Source organism: Phalacrocorax carbo, chromosome 1 (assembly GCF_963921805.1).
Source record: "Phalacrocorax carbo chromosome 1, bPhaCar2.1, whole genome shotgun sequence".
Classification (NCBI taxonomy): domain Eukaryota; kingdom Metazoa; phylum Chordata; class Aves; order Suliformes; family Phalacrocoracidae; genus Phalacrocorax; species Phalacrocorax carbo.
In genome coordinates, this window is record NC_087513.1 from 187,486,359 (window position 1) to 187,503,385 (window position 17,027).

The following is a 17,027-nucleotide window of genomic DNA, read 5'->3' on the forward strand; positions in this document are numbered from 1 at the left end:
GAGGAGAATCTGTCACCGGGCATCGTTTCTTAGGTGCCTTGCTCTGCCCCAGCTCAGTGGGGAGGGGGAAGAGGCACTGCACCCTGCAGCACCTTACACCCACTCTGGGGTTGGCCCTTTCTTTTTTATCGGATACTGTGGCCTTTGGGTAAACCTCATAGCGAAAGTCAAACGATAAAAACTCTGCCCTTGGGCTACTACTGAAGGTACCGGCTTTTTCCTAAGGCAACACAAAAAAAATCTAAGTATGCCATGTCATTAATTTCCACTGTGTGTTTCTAAGAGAATAACTTTTTTCCCCTCTAAGTCTTCCAAAGGAAATTATATCCTTTTGATATTGCATCCACCACCACTTCAGCAGGTAAAAAGACACCACTCTATTGCCCCGTAGAGTTCAACATTGGTGGGTGCTACCCTGCAGTTGAATAATCACAAAAAAAAGACTGGATAATCACAAAAAAAGCTGTGTTAATTGTACACTTAGGAGCCCCACTGGATAATCTGTGTATCACTGAGTTCCGTGAAGTATTCACAGAATTTTCTGAGTAAGCAGCCCTTTGGAAGCATAAGAAATTTATCTAGAAAATTACTATGCCTGTTTTCCTGGTTCTGTGGAATAAATTTAATATGGAGTCAGTTTACAGTTCAATTCTGCCAGTCCTCTACCTGAGGAAATACTTTTGGGCTTTAACAGGAGCCCTCTACACACCAGGAAAGCAAGAAACATGCCTACCCCCATCCCTGCATTGCAGCAGGAGAAACAGTGCAAAGCAGAGTACCAAAAGAAGCAGGGGAAAAAAAAACATCTGCTATTCTAACACTGTTTCATCGTCAGTGCAGCTAATTCTCAGATGACAGGAAAAGGCCCCGAACCATCCAACAGGAATTAAGTTGTAATTACTTAGTGCTCTTACCTGTTTGGCTTTTTTGTTGCCAAGAGGTTATTAAATATTTCAAAAGAAATATTTTCTTCAATTCTTAATTTGTAGCCATCTCAAATCTGGAATGATGTAATTATAAATAGCCAACGGTTCTTTAGAGTCTCAAAGTACACTGAAAAAAAAATAAATCTCTGTGCGCTGCTAAAGGACTCCAGCCTCCACATATTTAAATTCCATTATATTTGTTTCCTTTAAAGTGAGCAGAGTCCTCAGGCTAAAGCATGGTTAGAGTACTTTTGAGAAATGTTTGTCCTTGCTTTTGTAACTTAAAATTATTCCATCTAATAAAGACCAAAGGAAGAAAACCCCAGTCCATTATTCCTGCCCTTTCCATTTATTTTCTAAAGTGGAAAAGAGAATTTAGAGAACTTGAACAATGACTGCGGTACCAATAAATTACAGAAGCAGATGATAAACACACAGTATGTGTGTGTATATATATGTATTAATTCTGCTCATCTAATCACCCACTTCCAGTCTGTCTACCTCCTCCGAGATGAATTCCAGCATTCCAAAGCCTGAAGCAGCCTCAGCTGATAATAATGATAATGATTATAATAATAATTAATAATTAGTAATACATCCTTCCTCCCCCTAGATTGCTCAATGCCAAGGCCCCAAGCCATCAAAATTCAGTTCTCTGCAGCAACAGGTTTAGTTGTGTAATACTGGATATCAAGAAAAGAAACTTTAGAATACTAAAAAGATACCCCCACCCTCCAAAATCCAAAACCTGAAAACTAAAGAACCGCCCCCTCCCAGGATTTCATCCTACTCTTACAGATCCCAAGAGATCAACATTATGGCAGTTTACTGGGGTGGAGGGGAATTAAAAACAAATTACTTCTATTATCTACATTGTAAAGCTGTTACACTTCAACTCAAGGCACTTAGATTTACAACAAAGCAATATAAAAAGTGCCCAACAACACTTCTAAAACCTCATAAAATAAGAGGAGGGACTTTACAGTAAGTTTGTGCTTGGATGCTATTCTGCAAGCTTGCGGATACTAATTTTCCACAGATCCCCCGCAAGAGCAATGTGGCCACTCCAAATTAATGCCATTAAAACTCTTCTTCATCTAATAAATTCCCCAGAACAAACACCCCCTCTTGCTTTCTCCCCTATATAATCTCAGAGGGAGACGAACTCAGAACTGAGCCTATACATGGATTCCCCCCAAAAAACCCACTGGCACTGAAAGGCAAATTTACCTTTGGCTGCTCATCCAAATACAAAACAAGGCAAAAAAGGGGGTATGGTCTACAGAGGGGCAAGTGGTTTTCCCTACAGCCATTTTAAAAGGTTCTGGCCTCTCTCAGGAATAGAAAAGTGAAAATTCTTTAGTGAAGCATGCAGGAACAGAGAGCAGCCAGAGGCAGCAGCTGACCTGTGGCTGCATTTTAGCTGAAGTAAGCAGGAGGATTTAAATGGATGCTTTGTATAAGCTATTCCTAAAAATGCAAACATGTCTTCAACGGTTGCCCCCTCTTCTCCCTCCTGGCTCCCTCTAGTGCTCTCAAGCACATGCTGCCTTTTTCTTCCTGTTTTATTTAATGCAAATAATAATAAAAAAAAAAACCAAAGATCTTCGCAGTTGTTTATAAGACCTGCACTAACTCTTACAAACTGCTCAGGAGTTTTTACTGAACATATTATTCACATGTATGTCACTCCAGTAATCGCATGCTGATACCAGCCTTTCTACCAGAATCCTTCACGTATTAAATACTTTACATATTGGCCAGCAGATTTAAAATTTTACTCATTTTAAAGGTATCCATCAGCTCCATCCTTAGGCAAAGTCAGCTAAAATGAATCCCTTTCCCTGCATGTTCCCACCCAAACAGGGATTACATCTAAACAGGAGGTTACTAAAGCCCAACAGCTGAAAAATAAAACAGATTAAAATTTTATGCCTGCTCTAACGGGCCACTTACAAAATGTGAATCGCAACACTTATCTACTGTGTCTCAACATAAAACACAATTAAGAACCATACCTGCACTCCCACTTTTATGAGTGGAGGAGCAGTGAACTCATGACAACATCATGCTTTTTACCTGTGGATGTACGCAAACAGAAACTCGTCCTGCAAAATCAGTAACTCCCTGAAGAGCTGAGCGGGCATTTTTAACTTAATTAAAGCCTTCACCCCTCCAAACTGCTACTGCCCCAGCTTTGTATAGCCAACCACTTCAGTGGCCATGTTTGCTTGTTTTAAGGTCCATTCATAGAATTAAAAATGTGAAAAGGAAAGTTCATTTCAGAAGGAACAAAAAAAAGAGCTTTGATGAAGATCTAAAATGTAACCTCTTATCACACATGTACCATGAGAGGCACAATCTTACAGTTTGTATCACAGCTCACTAAAAAAGTTATTTACAGTAGCAACAAATGAAAGTTATACATGGCCAAATAAGACCTTGCTGTCTAGTATGCTGGAAGATAGTCCTTGCATCGCTGCTAGCACTTTTCTTCATTAGATTGCAAAATTATTTCATGTGTATAGGAGCATTTATCTGCCATCTCCCATTTCTGATATATTCAAACAATATTAGTACTGCTCAGCTTTCTTACTAATATTGAATTTAGTTGCTGGTTTCCACACAAGTTCGGCAAGCAATTTTCTTAATGTTAGGCACAAGTTATTAAGACAGTGTGGGGTACTGCAAGTTATATGTTCCCTACAACCTCCCTGGTGGTGAAAGACAATGGAGCATCCCTAACCAGAACTGTCAACTTCCTAATAGTGCTTGAAACTGAAAGCTGTATTAGTGCATATTCATCTCACTAATGGTGATGTGCAATGAAAAATTAGGCAGATCAACTGCCTTTTGATTACAATAATTCTTTATAGTGTTTGGCTCTTTCTTTAAGAAGGGATAAGGCAGCTTGGGAAAATAAAAAACAATGGACTATGACTTTTCCTCTATGGACCACTCCTAGATAAATCTAAGGCATTTTTCATCACATGCTCTCAAGATGACTTGCAAACAAACAAAATTAAGCTTAATTTGAAACACAGGCACACACTATAACATCCATTTTAGTGTGAGGAAATTGAGATGGCACCAAGCAAACATGCAAAGATGTGAACTCTGATGTCATTCCGGATCATAGAATCATAGAATCATTAAGGTTGGAAAAGACCTCTAGAATCATCAGGTCCAACCATCAACGCAACACCCCACCGTGTCTCCTAAACCATGCTCTGCCAAGTGACACTTCTACACATCTTTTAAATACCTCCAGGGATGGGGACTCTACCACCTCTCTGAGCAGCCTGTTCCAATGCCTGACTGCTCTTTCAGTGAAGAATTTTTTCTTAATCTCCAATCTAAGCCTCCCCTGATGTAGCTTGAAGCCGCTCCATCTCCTTCTGTCACTAATAACTTGGGAGAAGAGACCAACACCCACCTCGCTACAGCCTCCTTTGAGGTGGTTGTAGAGAGCAATAAGGTCTCCCCTCAGCCTCCTCTTCTCAAGACTAAACAACCTCAGCTCCCTCAACCTCTCCTCATAAGACTTGCTCTCTAGACCCTTCTCCAGCTTTGTTGCCCTTCTTTGGACACACTCCAGCAAATCCCACCTCCAAGTGTAGCTGCTGCCAAGTGCAAAGTATATAAGAAATATGTATCAGAAGAAGGACCATCCTACTTTTCCAGTTTCTGGCAATCAGCACTTTAGAGGTTTGCTGAAGTGTCATCCAAAATCACCATGGTAAATGGCTACAAATGGTTCCACACTCATTCACTTGAAAGATCCTAAAAGATCAACTATTCCTTTTCTTGGGAGACTTTGAAATCGTATCTGCAGTACTTTGATACAACAGGTTGCTTGGATTGCTTCTGATTCTCAAGACTGAGCAGTCAAGAGAACTCAGAGAATGCTATTCTGTCTAGATGAGAGGGCAAACAAGAAATCAGTGCCATCAATGACTTACTGCATCCCAGTTAGTTACTTCTTCAGGGCAGCAAAGGCCAGGATTTACCCACAGAACCATTGTACTTCTCAAGTGATTGCTACAGACAAGAGAATAACTACAACCACAATGTCCCATACACAGGTAGGGTGTTGTACTGATGAAGAAATGAGTTCAGACCCAGGAAACCAAGAGTCAGTTCATATTCCTGTCACATATTTCTGTGTGTTCTTGGAAAAGCTACTCAGTCTCCCCATGGGAAAACAAAGGCATTCAAGACCATAAGGTGCTTTGACACTATAGTGATGGAACCCAAATGACCCTACTGGGCCGTACCCAGCTTTCTGTGTCCTTTTCTTGCAGATCAGAATAACGGTCTTGCAGTTTGTGTGATGTATGTCCCCAGAAACCATACCCACAGACAGAACAAACTTCTGAGTCTCTTGCAAGTTTAGAAACCTACTAAAGCAGAAGGGTTGAACCAAAAATAGAATAGTATTAGGCTAAAAGAGTCTAAACTGCTGCTTTCGGATGAAGAATTATAGGCTTTTCCAGTGTCAGATAATGAAACCAAGGCATTATCACAATTATTTAAAAACAGCTGTTATTTTTAAGCAAGAGTTGCTCTAAACTGACTTGCCTAATGTCACACAAGAAAATCTCCAGCAGTCCACACTGTTCACCTGGAGAGAGAGAACCCAGATCTTCTCACATTTTTGCTCTTTACCAGTTTCTGGCTTGCAGTAACGTTAGTTTAAAATACTGGATCAGGATAGGCAACCTTGATAATTCAAGAGCTCAATTTGCAAGTGCAGACATTGTCTTCAGAAGTACGCCAAAGTTCTTCTGCCTGGCAAACAATTAAGTATATTAATCACTTGTCAGATTGTAATATATTTGCCTTCATATGACAGATACATGGTCAATCACGCAACAGTGGATGCTTGTACTTCCTGTCCCATAGTAAGGGCCATAACATGACTGTAACAGGGTCACCCTTCCTGTTATGTGATGAACGGTCCCCTTTGCACAAATCCCCTCTCAGAGGTTTTAGCCACATATTCTGGTCCCAGGATGGAGCCTCCAGTGCCTCTCTAAGGCATGCAGTAGTAGTACGTACTCCATGTAGTCCATCCTCGCCAAAAGTTGACTATATTGAGCCAATTAACCTGTCTGGTATTCTGTGAAGTCCAGTACTGTTGCTCCCCACTGGGGAAAACCTAACCATGTACCTTCGCAACCTGCTAAAAGCCATCCGCTGTTCTCCCCATCTGTGTTGCCCAACAACTGACACTACAAATTCATTATTATATCAGATACACACAACCACAAAGTGTCCAATTAAGGTCTAAGTTCCATTTGTTTTAGTTAATAAACCAGGGTCATTCCTTAAATGGGAGCAGGCATGGCTGCAGGCTGGTGTTTTTTAGCACAGGAAGCCTGTCCTGAACAAGGACCAACATGCAGCACTGTGCTTGTCTTCAGGATGATCTCTGTTTTGGAGGGAGCACGGCTGGGACACCTGGGTGTGCTTTGATTCAACTCTGCTCCTGGGCAGCCTCAACGGTGAAGATCCCTGACAGGCTCCGGATACCTGGAAGAAAATCACTCACCACGTGATATTAATGGCAAGCTTTCTATATATAGGTTATATCGGGTCAAATATACTGATGGCAATCATCTTGGCAAACATCACTCCTTTACACATCGCTCAATGAAGTCTGACAGCTCCTTTATTACACGGCGCATAGATCTCTACTTACAAGCATTGTCACACCCTCTGGAAATAGTTTAAGAAGTGACAGTTTTCTCATGCTAATTGTAGTTTACATATCTGCTCTCCTCCTACGGAAGCAACTGATAATTTTTCTCCTGTGTGTATTCATAAAACAACTTTTTCTGCTATCAAAATCTACACTTCTGAAGGGTAAAGGACTGCTACTGTCCAATTAAATAAAAAAAAAAGGTCATAATTAGCACAGAGAGTGAGTGAGGTGTACCCCCTCACAAATGAAAAAGGAGTCTCCAGCTGGATAAGCCCAGTTACTCAGTATCTTTGCAAAAAAATATAATGCTTGTATCACAGTCAGAAGCTGAGTCTGAACACCAGCAGAACACATTTTCTAATATCAAATATGTGTTGAAGACCTCAATTATCTCTCTCATAGGACATTCCTCAATGTCATGTCCAAGCCTAACATCACAAGGAGACAAAATTTCATATCTACTAAATCAAGCAGAGATTCCCAAACCCAAGGAGTCAGAGCTGTAGGCCTGACAGCAGAATTGAGAGAGAAAAGTCCCGAAAAAAATTTATTTTAAAACAGCAGTGCTCATAAGGACATACAATTATGTCTGGCATTATTGCTGATTTTGGAGTCTCCACCTAAGTACCAGGGAAAAGAAATGGCTTGTTTTCTCTGAGACCAGGCAGAATCCTGTGAGAAGGTCACCTAGTAAGAATCATATCAGTTTAACTTTCCATGACCACAGCAAGACAGTCTCTACTAGCTGTCATCACAGGATGAAATTACTTTCACAAGCACAAGAATTTCCATTGAAAGATTTCAGCACACAAAGACCTGTATCCAAACAGCTGCATGTTAGCCAAGTAACTAAAGATGTAAACCTAAGCTATTTAATTCCTTGTCATTTAACCTGACAACCTCACTATCCATTTTTACATTTTTCTATTTTAAAAGAATACAGATGACATGGTTAGGAAGTTTAGAAGTAACACATAACAAGGATCTGTGACAATTTACACAGAACTTAAATTGCAGAGAGGTCTGATGCTTCCTATAGACTTACAAAATAAGACCTTATTTGGGAAAAAAGTTTGAAACAGATTTTTTCCTCCTCTTAAAACAAGAAATGAATGTTGTTACTACCAACAAAGGAACTTAAAAATTGCAAAGATCTACTCTGGTTCTCACAAAGATGAACGATCGTCTGACATAGCTCAACAGCCTCTTGAATAAGAGTAGTTTCTTAAAAGATCTTGGATCTTGACATTAATTTCAAGTGCTGGAGAATCTATGAAGTCCATCAATGAGCTAGTGCAGTAGTTAACTAGTTATCATTTAATTTTTTTTTCATTTTATGCAAGTTCATATTCTTTTTACTTACTGCTGCTTGCTGCTGTGACTCCTGTATTTTCAAACATACGCTCTTTGAAGGCTCTCCATTTTGTTCATGGATAGGTACATGATCAAATCACTTCACTATCTACATTAAGTATATAGGTGTTTCTCCAACACCTACAACCAGTACTGACTTCAATTTAAAAGTATGTCTTGAAGTGAATCCGTCAACCTGATTATATTCCAAAAGTGAAGTCAATAATATTGGAGAGGAAATCTCCCATTCTGCATTCAGCGTATTCAACTACTACCAGCTCTTGACTGCCACTTATGTACAGAGAGTGCCTTGTCCACTGACTGTTGCCCATGAACCTTGATACTTTGCAGTGCTGTTTTTTAGGATAGTGTTCCTCATCCTTAAGGTGCATCCAGCCTTCTTTCATGGTGATTAACTTCCCAAAGGTTTGAGTCCATCTTTCAAAAGAGTCAGCTAATGTGCTCTTTAATTCAATCAAATACATGAGGCCATGCCATCATTCATCATTATTCTACTCTACATGGGCTAGATTAAACTGTCAGGAAGGATTTTGCATTTTCTTCCAACTGTGTGTTCATTTGGGGTTGGGTTTGGTTTTTTTTTTGCAAACAAACATCCAATGACTGAACATCAGAAAATTTTATCTTAATTCAATGATTCTTCACTGAGTGTAACTTTTTCAGGAATCACTTTCTTAGACAGATGAGATCAAACCCTTAATCTAATTGATATACTAGTCTTTTCATAATACCCATTTTTCTATTAATCATATTGAATAGCACTTTCTACTTGTCAATGATTTTGGACAGTTTTACATTAGCCATTTCAAAAAAATCCTCAGTCTCCATAAATTTCTAACATAAATTTTAAAAATATGTTCTTTCAGTCTTTATTTATTGCTGCAATGTGATGGATTTGTTCACCTTTATATGATTATTTGCAATACTCAGTTTCGTTCTCACTACAGATGTACATAACAGTTTTGTCTTTTCAGCATCGTTGTTGACAACTTTAGTGCAGCCATCAGACATATGCCACTGTTCTTTTTGTTCCTGGTATTTTTAGAACTTCTCATTAGCCCTAGATCCTAAAGAAAATCTGAAGAGTTTTCTTTAATCATCTTTATAAAAAATTACTTATTCCTATATATTGGCTGCTGCCCTCTCAACCACTCCTAAATCAAGATGGGACTCTTCCTTTGCTTTAACTACCTTTTAGTATTTGGCTCTGCACATTCTAGATAGCCACATATTCACACACTTCCCCCACCCCCAACTTTGAGAGAGACTCTTGTAAATGATGTTAGAAATTTATTAGCGATGTAACACCACATCACATCACGCAGAACTGAAGATTTGATTAGTCCCCCATGTTTTCCATCCTCAAAGCCAGGAGTGTCACACACTTTTGCAGCCATTTTCTGCCATGACCTTATGAACGGTGATGAGGAGATGCTCAGTTTACAGGGTACAGAGAGTTCAGCAAGAGAGAGGAAAAACAATAGGGAACATCTCTGTGCATGTTTTCTTAGCATTGAACTGCTGCCCAAGAAACTAGAATAACATGTGCATACCTTGGGAAATCCTCTGGCAACATCTTCCTTTCCCTGACAAAAGAGGGTGGAACACAGATGAATTGCAGGGGCATGTATCTCCTTACATTGATGTTAGTTTTTTTGATGGAAAAAAACCTTCCCCAAACCGCACATATCCTAAAGACTACCAAGCCAATCTGACCTCAGAGTTCATTCAAACCTGCCTTCATTCAAAATCCCTTTGACCAAAAGCACTATGTCTTTTACTCTCGTATTTTGCCCAAGGCTGCGTGCGATGCTTGCAATAGAGGAGTACAGATGTTGCAGGCAGTTACAGACCTAAACACAGACTGCAAGGTAAGAGACAAGACCTGCAGATGAGGAGGAGTAGAGCCAAAAGTCAACACAATTTCTATATAATAAGCTTCTGTTCAGAAGGTTCAGCCTTACTTAGCTCATGTGCTAAGATACATTAACCAATTTGTCAAAGAAACCCCAACAACAAAAACCCCAACCAAAAAAGAACAAAAAACCTCAAACCCACACTTTTCCCAGAGATTGAGTACATGATGTACACAATATTTACCTCAACAGATTACTACAACCACCCTGCAATCCTGCCCTCACCCTATAAATTTCAGTTTGGTGCCTTATTTGTAACAGCAAATAAATTGTGTATTGCAGACAGCTTCTCCTGTACCCAAAACCAACAGGTAATGAACAACCACCATGAATTGGTAGCCTTTTGTTTATTTGCAGAAATGAAGGACAGCTGTCTGACTGCCAATGAACTGCAGAAAGTGAGAGTACACAATTAAAAGGTACACCTGAGGAGGGAAAGTTGATACAGCCGTGCCTCCCTGATGACACATAAAAAAAGGCGTAACAAAGAGCTGAATGTTACATGTTGCTAGGATCACTACGGATGCTGAAAGTGAACTCTCTTTCTGTATTATTTTAATCTCTTTGTATTTAGTAATCCCCAGTACCCTTACTTAGAAAGCCCCACACAATTTCCTTCCATCACTTAAGAGCAAGTGAACTGCATTCTTTGCTGCAATAAATGTGTACGTATAAATTTGTACAAGTGCCTTTGTGCTCGACTGACATGGGGTGTTTAACAAAGCTCACCCAATCCAGCAGTTGTCACTCAACTGTCCCCACATTTCAGAATCCAATTATGCAGCAGCTCTTTTCTTCTATCTTAATTATCATCCCTTGCAACAGAAAACACAAAGCACAAACATTACTGAGAGATCAGAAGGTTTTTTTAAACTCATGCTGTAAAATAATATAAAGATATTGTTTCACAATTGATTAAGTTGCTCTGAGATTACTTTGCTGCCAAAAAGGGAAGTCGTGCCTTGCCTGCCATCACCTCCCTTGCACCAGTGCTAGGAATGGCGTGACTGCAAAGGGAGACAGATCAGCCAGGCACCCTGAAAATTTAACAGTTGGAAAAAAACAAACTCCTTTTACTTCCCTTAAAAATGCAGCTTTTGGAGGAGTGAGAGGAACTGTTGAGGGATTTACTAAATGTAACTTGTGTGAAATTTTTGGAACTACCTTTATTAGTCATTACTGAAATGGACAATCCAGGCTACAATATTAAAAGAACAAAAGAAAAGAAAATATCTATCCACCCATGGACCCATCCGCCCTTTTTTTTTTTTTTTTTTTGGGGGGGGGGGGGGCAAGAATTTTAAAAGATTTCTACAACATGTGGTGGCAAAAAAACCCCAAAAGATCCTGTCCCTTCTTATTCCTATACCCAGGCTGCAACCACGCATCTCGATCTGCTATTGGAAGGGTTGTAGCACCTTGCTATGAATTTATTAACAAAATCAATTCATTTTAAAAATAATCCTTCGCTTAAAACTTACGCTACCAAACCACAACACACTTAACTAGCTCATCACAAACTTGACAGAAACTGTATCTGTACACTAAACTAAGCTAACTAGTGGTATTTGGTGGACAGTACTTTTTTTTGGCAGATACACATAAAATCTGTTTGTCTAGCAGCACTCAAATCTTATTAAGGCCTTTTTCTTTTTTTTAAAGACATCAGTCTGCACACACTCTAATTGGTTTTGGTATTACTTTGTAACAAATAGCATAGGTATCCACTTCTGTGAAAGGAGTGCCAAACTCCTACATTAGAGTAACTTATGAAAAAGAGTTGCAAACGTTTGGGCCCACAGTTCACTTGGCTTAATCAGTGCTGCTGAAAGGATGTCTCACGGATTTTCAACATAGCTTCTTTGGGTTCAATCATTCAAGAATTTTGCAGGAAAAAATAATAATGAAGTTAAATTCAGTCACCCCTCCAACGAAACCCATTCAGCTCCACTGTCTGTAAAAAGCAGGAGTGGTTTTTAGTCTTGTACAGCTGAGAATGGAGTGAGATCCAGGCTTAGAACAGTTCTGCTATGTGATGATGATCCACAATAACCCGGACAGAAATACCAAGTGGCTGCGCAGCAAATTAGATGGGGAAAGTTACTCAGACAAAATTAGCTGAGCCAAATAAGTAACCTCTTTTTTTTCAAGCCCCAACCAGTTCCCTGAGCAATCACACAAATGAACAGTGGAGGGCTAAGAAGCACAGGGAGAACAGAACTATCTCTCTTTGCCAGTGCCAATTAAAAAAATTCAGGGGACTGTGCCTTCCCCGACCCTTTGTAATGCTTATTAACAAAACCAAATGCAATAAATATTAATAGCACAATACTGCGTCCCATCCTTGCTCCTGTTCTCCACACCTTACTGCCACTTTCACAGAATCACAGAATGGTTTGGGTTGGAAGGGGCCTTTAGAGGTCATCTAGCCCAAGTCCCTGCAATGAGCAGGGACATCTTCAGCTAGATCAGGTTGCTCAGAGCCCCATCTAACCTGACCTTGAATGTTTCCAGGGATGAGGCATTCCAGATTTCCACACCTCTACAAAGTTTGGCCAAAACAACTGCTGATGCAGCACAAGTGAATGGATCAGGAAAACCTTCCGCTAAATCAGTTTTCCCACAGGAGGCTGTGACTAAGGGGTATTTAGTCCAGAACATTATTTTTAAGAGCCCTATTGTTAAGCCTCTACACCATGACATGCATTCACCATGTTTTCTATGCTTGTAGTCAAATTCCTCCTTTTAATATATTCGAAAGCTTACAGGTTTCAGTTTTATCTGAAGGTGGTTATTCCATCTACACACAATAATGACTTCAATTTTTTGCCATATGCATACCTTTGATGGCTTTTGCTAGGTCAGGTCCAATTCTATGCCAGGAACTCAGTCCTTTGCCTTTGTACAGCTGCTACCAAGACCAGCACTAACCGATCAGCCTTACATCAGCTGGCATCCCAAGGAGAGCTGCCTCTACACTTTGATTAAAAAAAATAAAAGGCAAATCAAAAGGAAGTTGTAGAAGCACTACACAGAACAGCTCTTAAGAGTGGGAACACCAAAAGTTCACTAAATCTTGAAGATTGCTTGGAAATTTTTGTCTGCTACAGCTTCGTTTAATGAAAATACTTTGTGTGCATACTTTAATCTGCATGTAAACCCACATCAAAAGGGTTAGAACACTCTAAAACCACTAGGTTTACTTCAGAAAATACCAGTGAAAATTTAATTCAGATAAATATATAGTTATGTTCACATGGAGAAATGAAGACAAAAAGGCTTTTAGCCATCCATTTATTTTGGGCTCCTTTCATCAAATACATCTACCGCCTGGTTTCCAGAGATCTCAGGCCCTTTCAAGTGCAACTGTAATCACAGGCTTTCAGATCTTATTAATTCATCTGAGTCACCCAAAATTAGAGGACACACTTTTAGGTCTCGATCAGTCTATTGTGGTGGGGCTGTGGCACAGCAAAGACAACGCATGCTGGACCTAGTCCAGCATTATCTAACAGTTAAACCAGTCCTTTCTTTCTGTGTTCATGCAACTGTCTGGAATCTATGTTGGCAATGAATACTGAGGCTGTAAGACAGAAATATAGCTAAAAAATGAAAACATTTCTACTACATAAACAGTCTATAAAGATGAAATCCATTACACTACCAGTCTCCAAATGCAGACCTTGAAAGATATGCCAGCTAACGGATGGTTAAGAGTTTCAGCATATCGGGCTAGACTCCAAACCCCTCAAGCCAGCTGGTAATTAACAGACATCTAGGTCCTCCACATGAAAGAAGTCTATTGTTTAAACAGTGACACAAATTTTTCCTTTCCTTTTCATAACCAGTCTCTGCCTGTGTTTTAAGATTCCCTTAGGACCATAACAGCCTACGATTTTAGAAGCTCCACTTCTCAAGTAGACAATTTGTTTGACTTTCAGTTGCCAGGAATGCAAACATGCTTACATCACAGGTAGAACAAAATCATTTTACAGGCTTCTCAGAGATCCCAAGTCTCCCCTTTTGTTGATTTAATAGCTGGAAAAATTAATATCCAAATAACCGAATTAAAACCTAACACACCTACAATAGCAACAGAATTACAAAACATAGTAACAAAACATACTGAGGGCCTGTGAATAGTCTGTGATAGGTCCAATGAGTAAGCAACGCACCTACAGGGAATATTAGTCTGTGTCTTCATAAATAATGATGTGTTACAGCAAAACATCTAAGACAAACCGAAGGATGCCCCACTGAACACGTTTTGTAAAGAAGCAATGATCTCTGATCTGCATAAAATTGCCTGTTCTCATATCTGTTATCTTACTCAAGGCAGATTAGATGTATGAAAACAAGAGACTACATATAAACCGTACTTACACCGATCAATGTAATAGAAGAGTTCATTATCTTAAAATTGCATTTTAAAAGAATGAGGTATGGACACTTACCTATAACAGAGCAAGTTAAATCACCAAGAAGGATAACAGGGAGCATGTGACAGAGAAGGAGGTGGTAAAAGTGCTCAACTGATACAAAGATACTTTAAGAGAAGAGCCAATAAAACAAAGAGCCAATCGCATCAGAAAAGGATAAAAAGCTAAATGAGAATTAGAAAACATTTTCTGAATACCCACAGCTTTCCAAAGTCTATGTCTTTGACTGCTTTGCTATTTTCTGAACTCTGACCGTTGTCTCTGTACCTCACCTGAGCCTATCCAGCCATATGAGGAAACCTCCAAATCCCCATTGCATTCAAGACGATAAAAACATCCCCAGAGAAGAGAACTGGATGAGATAGTTCATTTTGGACCAGCTTCATCTCCTCCCACTCAGAGGAGCCATTTGCGGTTTGCCTGTCTATGCAATTGTTCATCTGAAGTCTCTAAATGCGACCACAACTATGCAACACAAAAGCATAATTCAGCAACTCAATCAACAGCACCGTTCACCAGGACAGTCAGCCCTTTCACTGTCACCCCAAACAAGGTGCGAGCAAACATGGAAGGGGCTGTCCTCACCTCTAGGCACAGTCAGTCCAGGTTTAGACTGCAGAAGCTGCTGGGGGAGCCCCAGGGAGCTTATACCGCTGCTGGAGGAGGAGTGCTGCAGGCCAGTTGCTGGGATGTCAGATCAGCATCACTTGTGAGCTTCTGCCACCTAACAAGTTTGGGAAGAACTGAGCTTACTGGCTCACTGGCAGAACTTGCTGCTATGTTGCAGAAAGCGTATCTTACAGTTCTAGATAAAAGCAAACCCAAGGAAACTCGGGTATGTTTCAGAATTGCCCCCTTAGAGTCACGGATCTTTAAGAAAGGCATATTTCCCATTCCTTTTGGTTTATTTAACAAGCAAATTATATTACTAGTTTCTCTTCTGAGAGGCATGCAGTCATGTGCTTCCAGCTTCTTCCATCACTCCCTGTTGCTACTAAAAGCTTTTGAGTGCTACTAACACTTTATAGGGAATAACACAGATTACACCAGCGTTACTTCTTCACTACACATCCTCTGCTTTCACTTCCTAAAATAGAGAACACTGCACTTCCAATCACACTGACATAAACCACACCTATATATGCCTGAATAATGCAAAGGTCTGATTTCAATTGGTCCTAAATTTAATTTTGGTAGATTCTTTGCATTAGTCTCCAGGGTCAGCCATGGCACTTCCCTGCTCTCTTTTCTGGAGCGAGGCCTCACTGTCAGTAACCACCATGTGCCATGTTCTCTGCCAGATGAAAGACACCGCTACAGCAGATGGAATAAGCTCCAGCAGCTTGCAGAGCGAAGGGGCTGCTTTCCTTGGTGTTGCAGGATAATGCTACTGACCACTTCCAATAAAAACCAACATCCTGGTCAGATTCCTAATTCTTCTATTTCAGTGAATTATTGCTGGGAAAAGGCTCAAGCTCATTTTGCTCCTTGTGACCGCGAAGCATATGGCAACTTTATCACCACAAGACCCCAATCATTTCCTAACCATATCAGGCAAGCAGACGTACACAGTCCTGTTATCCAACCCTAAACCTGATTATTTAACACCACTCATTGTTTATGAGATTGCTATCCCATCTCTGTATTGCTGATTAATGTTTACCACACTTTCAAAGCATGCAGGCGAACACAGGAGGCCATTTAGGAGACGCTTATTTAAAGAAGGAAAACTTTATGAGGAAATGATCTTTTAAAATAACATCTAATTTATACAATCATTGTGATGCTGGGCCCCATCTTCTCTATTTGGTGTATTCCTTGTATACAATTTGTAACACCACAAGTGTTTCATAACACTATTCATTTGCTTGTGCCTATATATTAATAATTCAGTAAAATGAAATTCATTAATCTGCAAGCATCTTATAATACTGTGCATTCCAAAAGCAAGAAAAGCTTGTACTTGATACTAAAATTAACTTACCAGAGGAGATAAATCTCTCTTTTTAAAACATAAAATACAGTTTTTATTGGGAGATTTGTCACCCTGTTCCCAACAATGTTATTATCAGTTGTCTTATTTCTCTCTGTAGTTAGGCAGTACTCATGGGCTAATCAGTGAACTTCAAACACAGGCACAGATGTAGGCATACCTATGTAAACATTTAAAAGCTTTTTTATAAAAGTACAAAGCAGATGCTGGACATCAAAATCTTCTGGAGGATGCTGCATCTGACCAGATCTCCAAGTCACATAAACAGAGCATTCCCCCCAAGACAAATTAAATTTCTATCCTCCCCCCCAACTAAAGAAATAATTTTAATAATATCCACAAGATTAGAAATGCTTTGACAGTTATTTGAGCATATTATGTTTATTTCTACAACTTAAAGTGGTGATAAAAAAAAGTGACAGCAAACCACCCTGGGTGGGTTAATTTTTGTCTCTCTGAAAAATGCCTTTATGTAGCCACAACACAAACACTTGTAAAGTAATGCCGCTGAAACTTTTAAGGGCAATGTAAACATTTTTTTTTATTTTCACACTTTGAATCCAAAAGGCAGTAGTTAATTTAACACTTCATTGGGTACAGCTGCAACCAGCAAAGGAAAATGGCAGGGGCCAGCAGCAGAGTTAAGCAACTGGTTCACTTACCAAATATTTT

General features: G+C 39.7%; 1 protein-coding gene across 2 annotated transcripts in view; it reads right to left on the reverse strand.

Moving 5' to 3' along the window:
- Nucleotides 1-17,027, reverse strand: part of CAB39L (calcium binding protein 39 like) — a 66,874-nt gene that overhangs the window by 48,645 nt on the left and 1,202 nt on the right. The window contains exon 1 of one of the 2 annotated variants that reach the window (XM_064440902.1): nt 16,347-16,632. The exons of the other annotated variant lie outside the window; for it this stretch is intronic. The gene's annotated coding sequence lies outside the window, so the exon portion shown is untranslated. Of the gene's footprint in view, nt 1-16,346; nt 16,633-17,027 lie in introns of those variants that run through there. 2 annotated transcript variants of the gene reach the window in all.